This window comes from Phyllostomus discolor, chromosome 1 (genome assembly GCF_004126475.2).
Source record: "Phyllostomus discolor isolate MPI-MPIP mPhyDis1 chromosome 1, mPhyDis1.pri.v3, whole genome shotgun sequence".
NCBI lineage: Eukaryota > Metazoa > Chordata > Mammalia > Chiroptera > Phyllostomidae > Phyllostomus > Phyllostomus discolor.
The window spans coordinates 204,387,165-204,396,564 of record NC_040903.2 but is presented as its reverse complement, the minus strand read 5'-3'; the positions used below and the strand labels follow the sequence as shown (position 1 = coordinate 204,396,564).

General features: G+C 36.3%; 1 long non-coding RNA gene and 1 other non-coding gene across 2 annotated transcripts; one reads left to right on the top strand and one right to left on the bottom strand.

The window, feature by feature from the left end:
- Positions 1-3,900: 3,900 nt before the first annotated feature.
- LOC114493471 lies at positions 3,901-4,062 on the bottom strand. The gene has a single exon (XR_003684144.1). It is a non-coding gene; the product is annotated as a U1 spliceosomal RNA (small nuclear RNA).
- A 2,042-nt stretch (positions 4,063-6,104) lies between these two features.
- LOC118501700 lies at positions 6,105-9,243 on the top strand. Its single transcript, XR_004904342.1, has 3 exons — positions 6,105-7,500; positions 8,110-8,350; positions 8,933-9,243. It is a non-coding gene; the product is annotated as an uncharacterized LOC118501700 (long non-coding RNA).
- Positions 9,244-9,400: the final 157 nt, after the last annotated feature.

Genomic DNA, 9,400 nt, shown 5'->3' with positions numbered 1-9,400 from the left:
GGAATAGAAGAATGTTTGGTGTGGTTGACCTTGGCAGTGCTTCAGTGAATTTAAATGGATCGTGCTCTGGAGTATGTAGGAGAGCTATCAATCCAAAGACGTGTTTGTGATCATAAAATTATGTCGTGACACCGTTAGAATCTTTAAAAATCATAAAAATATTTCAAAAGATAACAAATTCACCTTTAATCTTTATAAAAAGACAGCATTGAAAATATTTTGACATATTTTCAGTGCATTTATTATATGGTTGAATCCACATTTAATAAAGTTTCATGCATTTTTCTTGTCACATTTTATTGTCAGCATATTCTCAACTTATTAAAATTTATTAGTTAATATGGATTATAATGAACCAACATTGTCTATCACTATATATATATATATACATACACACACACACACACACACACACACACTCTGTACTACATTTATTTGTTGCTTTTCTGTTAAGGTTTAGATTGTTTCACATTTGTGGTGAACAGTGAAGTCTCAAAGTTAAAATACTTATACTTAAATGCAAAAGATATTTTCTAAATTACGTAGTATTTTCTCACATGTGTCATCTAATTTGGGACAATCAGGAGAAAAGGCAATCTCATTTCATGAGTACGTTGGTTGAACTAGCTGATGGAAAATTGTCAATACTGTAACATATTTCATAGCAAGCATGTGTTGAGTGCAGCGTTTTGCAACATTCAATCCTGAGCCTGGAAAAGCAGCTCAATGCTGATTGCAAATACTTCAGCGTGATTAAGGCTGATCACTTTAGAAATAACCTCTGCTTACTACTTAAAAATGACTGAACCAAATCCCTTCATGGATCTTTTTTTGGAAGTCTTACTCTCCCCTTTGGCATGATGTTAGTCATTATGTTGCAGTTTTGATTATGTGTAGAATGTGCATATTTGTGGAGTTGCTGACACTCCATCCTGTCATGTTTCAAGTGCACATGAGTGAGTAGATAATGATGGTGATTTATTACAATGAAAGTAAAAGAATGACTTAAAGTCACCTAAAGGAAAATCTTTATTCTGAAGACAGTTGGTATATTTCGGGCCATTTATAAGCTTTATAGGGTTTTTGTTCCTCCTGCATTTTCTCAAAATATGGAAATGTTAACCATTAAAATATGGAAAAGTAAATCCAGTCCCATTAAGTCATTATCCTAAAAACTTACAGGTAAAGGAAAGAAAGAAGCATTATTTATTCACATATAATATATTGATTAGTCGAGATGTATAATATATGATGACTCAAAACTGTATCAGGAATTTAAATAATTCAAGACCCAGATATTAATAAGTTGTATAATGCCTTCACTGGTCCACCAATGTAGATGTGGACACATACATTATTGGTGATTTCTAGTTTACATAGGACAAAGTGGCAATTTGTATCAATTATGATGGTGAATTGATATAATAAAAATCATGTTGTAAAAATAGCTTATTAGAATGATATTGGATTTTGTTTCATTTAACTAAAATATATGCTAATTTGTTAAACCCTTCCAAGTACTATATGCTGAATTAAATATGTTTAAATTCCCAAAATATCAGGTAAAGTAATAGTTTATATTTAATATTATAGAGTAATATATTTTTCCAGGCTCTGCAATCTCTCTCATTCTTTGTACACTTAATTTATATCTTATTTCTCCTCTTTTAGGGAATTATGTTATATAGAATCAATTTTCTCATATCCCTAATTTCTCACCTTCACACATTTAATAGGCTGCATCTTTCCTAGTATCCAAAGAAATAATTGCAAATCCCATGATAAAAATTATGTTGCATATTGACCGAGTCATCTGACTGCAGAACATTTCTTATCTCAACTATAAGTGGTTAATTAATTTTTGTAGAAATACATAACTGCTAGGAAAAAGTTTCTGCAAATGGAAGCCTGTTAATTATTCTTACCAGGGTGATTCTTCAGCGCATAAGGAGCCTATCACTTTGGCATTGGGGAAGTGTTTCTTGTTTGTTGGTGGTGAGACAATTCTGTGATAATGACTGCGTTCTGTGTTTTAGTCCCGGGCAGGAAACCAGAGGGCCTGCGCCCCGCTGCAGTCACCAGCACTCTGAACGTGTGCCTCTGTGTAAGTTCCTCCGCTTCTATGAGACAGTCCCCTCACTCGTGAAATAGACAGAACACGCTTTCTATTCTGACTTCAGCAGGGTACTGGGAATCATAAGGAATGCCATGTTTTACAGGCTGTAGTGCACTGAAATTTAGAGTAGTGTTAACATTATAGTTGTTAATATTAAACGTGTCTCTGGCTATCTTAGTAAACTTTTCTTAACCCATATCTTCATGAAAGTAACAAATGCCTGAAAATATGCACTGTATGCCTTTATTGTATATATTACTTTGCTACAGCTGTCATAATAGTGGACCATAGACATGGTGACTTAAACAACAGGAATTCATTTCTCACAGTGTTGGAGGCTGGAAGTGCAAGATCAAGGTGTTGGCAGGTTTGATTTCACTGTCAGCACCCTCTTCTTGGTTTGTAAATGACTGTCTTTTCCCTTTGTCTTCCATGATCTTGTCTGTGCCCTGATCTCTTTTTGTTATAAGGATGCCAGTCATATAGGTTAGGGACCTCAGTGAACTGTGTTACCACTTGAAAGACCCTGTATCAATAAACAGTTATATTCTGAGATGCTAGGAGTTAGGACTTACACATATAAAAAATTCCAGAAAAGAATACAACCTATGCCATTGTATTATGGCATTTCCCAAAGAGGGTTCTGCTGAACACTATTCTCCAGATGTACTTCAAAAAAATGTTACATTGATGAAATACATTGGGAGAATGTAAAGAACTGTATGTTTGGTTTTGCTATTTTGCGGGTTTTTTCACAAGCTAAAAACAAAACAAAACAAAAACAAACAAACAAAAATGGCCATTTCCAGGAGGTGATTATAGCAGAAAGGCTAAATTTATTTGACCAAGGAATCTGAACTTTGTGCTCTGAAAAAGTTTGCTGCATAAAACATTATAATTTTTCTTTTTTCAAAGAGATTAATAAAACTATGACACATATGAAATAGATAGCTTAAGGTGGGCCTAACTGTAGTTGAGATAAGTAATCAACTCTTCCTTAGTTGTGTAAAGGAGCAAAAATCTCCACTTGGATAAAAGCTGAATATAACATTGCCCTGTTACAAGCAGTTGCCATAAATAGTCATTATATTTTGCTTAATACAAGTATGTCTATCTCCTTTTTTATGGAATAGGTAATGTTTTTATGTGATACCAATTATTAACACTTTATACTGGATTAATAAAATACTAATTTTTCTATTTCTTTTAAGACCTGGCGAAAATAAAACAAAGGAAAATAAGATTAAATGGGAAGTAAAATAAGGCTTAGAACAGTTGTTCTCAAATCACACTGTGCATTTCAGTCCCCTTATAAGGCCTTTAAATATAAAAATGTCCTGGTTCCCACCGCTGGTATTTCTGATTTCACTGGTCTAGGGTAGGACTGAAGCATGTGTATTCAGGAGTAAAACAATTGCTCAGAAAAAGGAGAAATGATGTGCAAAAGGAATGCTTTCTCCATGAGGGAAGTCCCCAAAAGCTTTAGAGCCTGGGGTAAGAAGGCCAAGAAAAAGTAATTTGGCAGAAACTGTCAGGGGTAAAACACAGAGGTCTAGTATAGTTGATCAAATTCCCTGAATCAATGACTGAAAGGGAAGTAAATGATCAGCTGACACTCAGAACAACTAGAGAAATTTTCATCTGGAAATAGCCAAACTCTGCACACATAAGACAAGTCCCCAAACCTTCCTATTCCACCCCTGGAAAATACCTTTCTATTTTCTGTCTCTATATTTGACTGTCTCACAGATTCCATATAATTGGAATCATGCAGCATTTCTTTTCAGGGGAAAGCCCCAGTGCTGCCCCCCACTACCACAAATTATGTAGTCCAGTTTCCCACATTAGGGGAAATCACAGGGGTCAGCACATCTGGAGTGCAGTGGATAAGCCTAACCCTGAGAAAACCACCTTTGTGATCAGTATCTCCCCTGCCAGGTCTTTTCGTGGCTGATTTGTTTTACTTAGCATAATGCCCTCATGGGTCATCCGTTTGGTAGCACATTGCCACCCCCGCCCACAGGATTTTGCTACCCAAAGATCACACACTTTTCAGACACAATTCCTTCCCAGCACTAGGGTTGTCCACTTTTTATAGAGTGAAGACTCAGAAGAAATGAGAGCTCATTGCTTTTATCAGGGGTTATCCAAGAAATTTAGTGCAGCATCTGAAAGGCAATGTAGCCATGCTTCCTATCACATTGAACAATTTAATTGGATCTAACTTGAATTTATCTCAGTGCTCAATTTAAATAAAAAATAATGAGCAGGATATATGAAGTTGTGAGCCAAAGACCTGATGTGTCATCTTCACTTGTTAACCATTCATTTGATTCTGTGACATCTTACTGGAAAGTGCATGCCTTAGCTCCTTTTTTGGTTTTGATTCCAGGGTGCATTGTTCATCACCTAAGAGAATCTGAGAAGTGCCAATTAACAGATCCACCTCAGGTACACACTTCAAAACGGAGATGAAAGTCATATGGGTATTAGTAATTTTTGTGTCACCAACTCACTCTGGGAAGAAGAAAAGGAGACTTGTGGAAAACTACTAAAGGACATTTTTTGGTTCCTGTGTCCATATGCCCAAATGGAGAAGCTGACTGAACTTATAAAGAACTACCTACTACCCTGCTTTGGTGGGGTAGTTGGCTGAAACATCATCTCATATACCAAAAAGGTGGCAGATGACATCCCCAGTCAGTGCGCATACTTAGGTTCCGGGTTCCGTCCCATTAGGGGTGTGTACAAGAGGCAACTAATCTCAGTATTGCTCTCTCGCATCTATAATTCCCTCCCTCTCTCTCTCTCTCATCTCTCTCTCTCTCTGTCTCTCTCTCTCTCTCTCTCTCTTTTCTTTCTCTCTGAAATCAACAAACACATCTTCAGGTGAGGATTAAACAAGCCCTACATATTATTTTTAGATATATTTAGATAATAGACATCTATCTTTTTCTGTAAGTTACTAAAAATATTAAAATAGTCATTGTTGCACCCATTTGGATTTTTAGGTAAAAATAAAACAAAAACAAAAATTAAACTTAACATTGTGATCCAGATACTTTCTCAAAATGATCTAATACATGGATATCCAAAAGTGAAAATTTTAATTTGGTTTAACTTAATGCAGTGTTTACTGGGATACTAGCAAGATGGTAATATCCTCTGGTGTTTTTATTTCTTTTATGTTTGATGTTTAGTTCAAGGATCAGAATTAGAGCAGCTGAGTTGTGTATTTTTTGTAATGACTTATTTTGAAATCTATCTTACTAATTCTTGAGCTCAAAGTAAAACTAATGACAATTATATTTTTTAGACACCTGCTCGATCAAATCCTCCCAAGAGACTAAAAAGAAACCTCCAAAATAAAAATAATGGCAAAATAACAATATTTTTAAAAGTTTATAATTTACTTGCCACATTGGGTTAAAATATCTGGGTAAATTAGTTTTAACTCAAGTAGCTGACTTTTATGGAAAAAGTGACTGATATTCTTATCTTTTTCTTAGCACTCATTACAATTAAATCTTTTTGACCCAACTATAACTGGTTTGTATCCATTTCCCAGATAAGAAATATGAAGCAAATGATTCATGTAGATTGTAAATCAAACCCAGATCTTGCTACAAAAACAAGGTAATTTGAATTTTAGTATTTTGCCTCAAAAAGCAAACCCTCCTAAGAAACTACTGTTACATCTGAGCTTTTAGTTTGTTTCAAAACTTGAACTTCAGAGCTTGAAGTGCAGTACTACATGAAATGTATTTCACAGATCTCCCTGAGATTATGTTGTAAAAAAATAGCATAGGTCAGTTGGGTTTTCAGAAAACTATAAAATGTTGCAAAACTCACACATATTCATACACTGGTAACCTAGTGATGATTTTATTTATTTATTTTTATTAAGGGAAAGGAAGTAAAGAAAAAATAAAGACCTAGTGAGATCTGATCATTTCTGTGGCAGGCACTTCCACACATGTCATCCAAACTCCTAGTCACAGCACAATGTAAGGTGGAGTTATCTTCATATAGAAATGAAAACAAAATAAAACAAACAAAACCCTGAGGATCAGAGAGTTCAGAGAGTATTTATTTGCAAAGCTTCAACTTAAACTAAGTTCTGATTCCAAAACCTTTGCTTTCTCCCTGTCTTAGAATATGAGTGAATTTCCCTGAACATTTAGTGTTGGTGGAAATTACAGAGAAATCTCATCCAATTTTTTTCATTTTATACCTTTTATAAAGTACCAATCTAAATGCTTCTCAAAAAAAGGAGAAAAATGTGCTTCAGATGATGAGGAAGTACTCAATTTTTAGCAAAGTACAGAAATATTCTTTTGAAATTTCCCATTGTATCTTGCTTCTCAATATATACTTCTTAAAATCTTCATTCATATTTTAAATGAAGGTCTATTAATTTCTCTTATTTTGGCTGCAAGTTTACATTAAATTATATCAGACAAAGACTGTGGGTTTCTAGACTAATCTATGGTTAAACAATAGTATTACATCAGAATTTTCAGAGACTTTCACATTATTGCTTTCATCAAGATATCATTTCAACCCCTAGTTCAAGGGCAGTAGATACAGGGCAAACTTTTTTCTCTGCCCCCACTACAATTTAGCTTTGACCTCAGCAGATGCATTTTAGGGCATAAGGACAAATGAGCAGGGGTCTCATTTAATGAAAGGCAGAATACTGTGATAAAGTCCACATGGGATAGAAATGGGAGGGGAGTTGACATTTTTACAGAATAATGATGATTAATAAAAACAGACTCTCTACTCCCCCGGTCTCATTCTGTATACAGATTCAAGGCTAGGACCCATGATCTTCTTAAATTTATTGTCTATAGACAGAAATATAGCAGAAGCTTTCAACACAAATGTATCTCATTACAGGGGAATTCTTAACCTTATGAAATGTTAACGTTATCAAACAAAATAGCTGAAAGAGCAGGTAACTGAGTTTTACTTAGTGGTGCAACCTCAGGCTAAGGTTGCAGGAATTAGCAGAATGTTTAAGGTTAAGCTGAGAATCAGCTTTCACAAATGTGTCCAAGACAATACAATATGCACATTTACAGAGGTTCAGACTGTGCATTCCTTGTATCTTAAAGTACACCCAGTTAAAACATTTTATAAATTTGGTGAAGAGGGAGACAAAAGCATGGAATATGTAAGATGAAGTAACATCCTGAATGTGATTTTTGTTTCTTCCACTGTATAATCTCAGGCCCGGTACGAAGTTCCTATGTTGTTGAGTCCATGCTTAGTCCCCATCTCTTCTACCAGGGCTACTCTTCTTAAAGCCACTTTATTGAAGAATGGTTGCCATAAAAAGACTGTACATATTTTATGTACACAACTTGATGAGTTTAGAGGTAAGTACACATTGTGAAATTATCCTTCCAATCTATGCCATAACACTATCACCTCTAAAGGTTTTCCTCCCTCCTTTTTATCTATTATTATTTTTATATGTGTGATAAGACCATTTCATATACTAACTACACCCTTAGCCATGGTGACTCTTTGAAGAAGTTCGTTGTGCAATGAATGAGTAGGCAGCCAAGTGAGGGACCTGGTTCATGTGTACTCATTGAGTCATTCTGTCCGCTTGGTTTTAGTGCCACCTTTGCTGGATGCTCTGTGGTGCGCATTGATGTTTACTCCAAAGAAACTCATGCTTTTTTCCCAAATGCCTTTTTCCTAGCTCTTGTCACTAGCCTTCCAATCTTGCTTTCCTAGCCAGGTCCTTGGCCAATCAGCTGAGCCATTTGAACCATCCCAGAAGTTTGTTAGAAGAAGACCTTTGCCTCTGTACTGACATATCAATAAACTCTCCCTTAGGCTGTTTTGTACAGTGCCGCTCCCACCTGCTTTGTACCAGGACCCTTAAGATTTACTGCTGTGTTACCCTCTGGGTTCCATGGTGCACACACCGATGTATCCTACAGATCTTTCGGTAAATATCTCCCTTCCTGTAACAGGCCCAGATGTTCCCAGTTGGGTTTGCTGAGCTGTGACTCTGATTACAAGTATGCTTCACACCAGGCAAGGTGACAACACGTGCTCAAAAGGGCAAGCATTGTCCCTTAAGGCATTGATTCATTTGAGGCATTTGTTAATCATCAGGCAAAGGGAAGGACTTACAAATTCTTCCCAGGACAGTAGTAAGCTGTTTCCGCAGACCCAGAGGTGAAATGGGGGATTCAAGGTTCTTGAAAGCAGGTAATTCCCCTTTCCATATGTCCACACGTCTAGTCTGAGAGGGATCTCCTTCCTCCCAGGGTCCTGTACTTAGTACACTTGTTAGCCTTAGAGTTCAGCTTTTCTGATCTTTCACTGGGTCTGCTTAAGAACCTGCAGATGATAGATTCTAATTTATTCCAAGGAGTCCTTATGACTTTCACGCTGTGTTCTAACTTGTTGATTAATAGATCTAAGCCCGTTAATTTTTCTTTTCATAGAATCAATGATGCTTACTAGTTCTATCCCATCTCCCATTATACAAAAACATTGCACCAGGCAGTGCATCCGCTCCCACCTGTACCCAATGTAGCAAGCATGTGAAATTAATTCCCAGCAATTATACAGCTACAGCATATTAGGGATGTTAGAGATGATCAGACTCTCAAAACTCCTCCCACAACCAGTAATGAACTGTAATTGCATCCATCCAGTGAGAAATCAACTCCAGAAACCCATCTTTAATATATACGACATAGAACAACTCCAGGTACCCACGGTCTGAGGGCAGTTTTCCTAGGAATAACATCTGAATAATTGAATCTTACTGAAATGTTTTCTCAGGGAGTGCTCTCAAGAGAAGGGAATGAAGAAAGCAGGATAAGACAGGGGCAGAAGGTATATAATAGTGTAGTCTTAACTGAAGATCAGCTTTGGTATGATCCTGTACGAAAACTCTAGACTCTGAATCACAAATTACAACATACAATAATATCAACATTGTGTGCTCTCTAGGTATCAGCAAAAAATTTTGATAAAAGTCTAAACAGTAAATGTTTTAGGTTTGGGGGCTATTCAGTACCCTTTGAAACTGCTCTGCCATTGTGATGTGGACAACCATGTATAGATAAACCAGCATGGCTGTATTGCAATAAAACTTTATCCACAAAACATGTGATGGCTAGGATTTTAATTATAGGCTGGCTACAGTTTGCTGTGTCCTGCTCTAAGGAAACAGGGCTACCATTTGGCTAAAGAGAATTCCCCAATGAGTGTAACTGTGTTGGCGAGCCTTGCCCATGGTTGATGGGC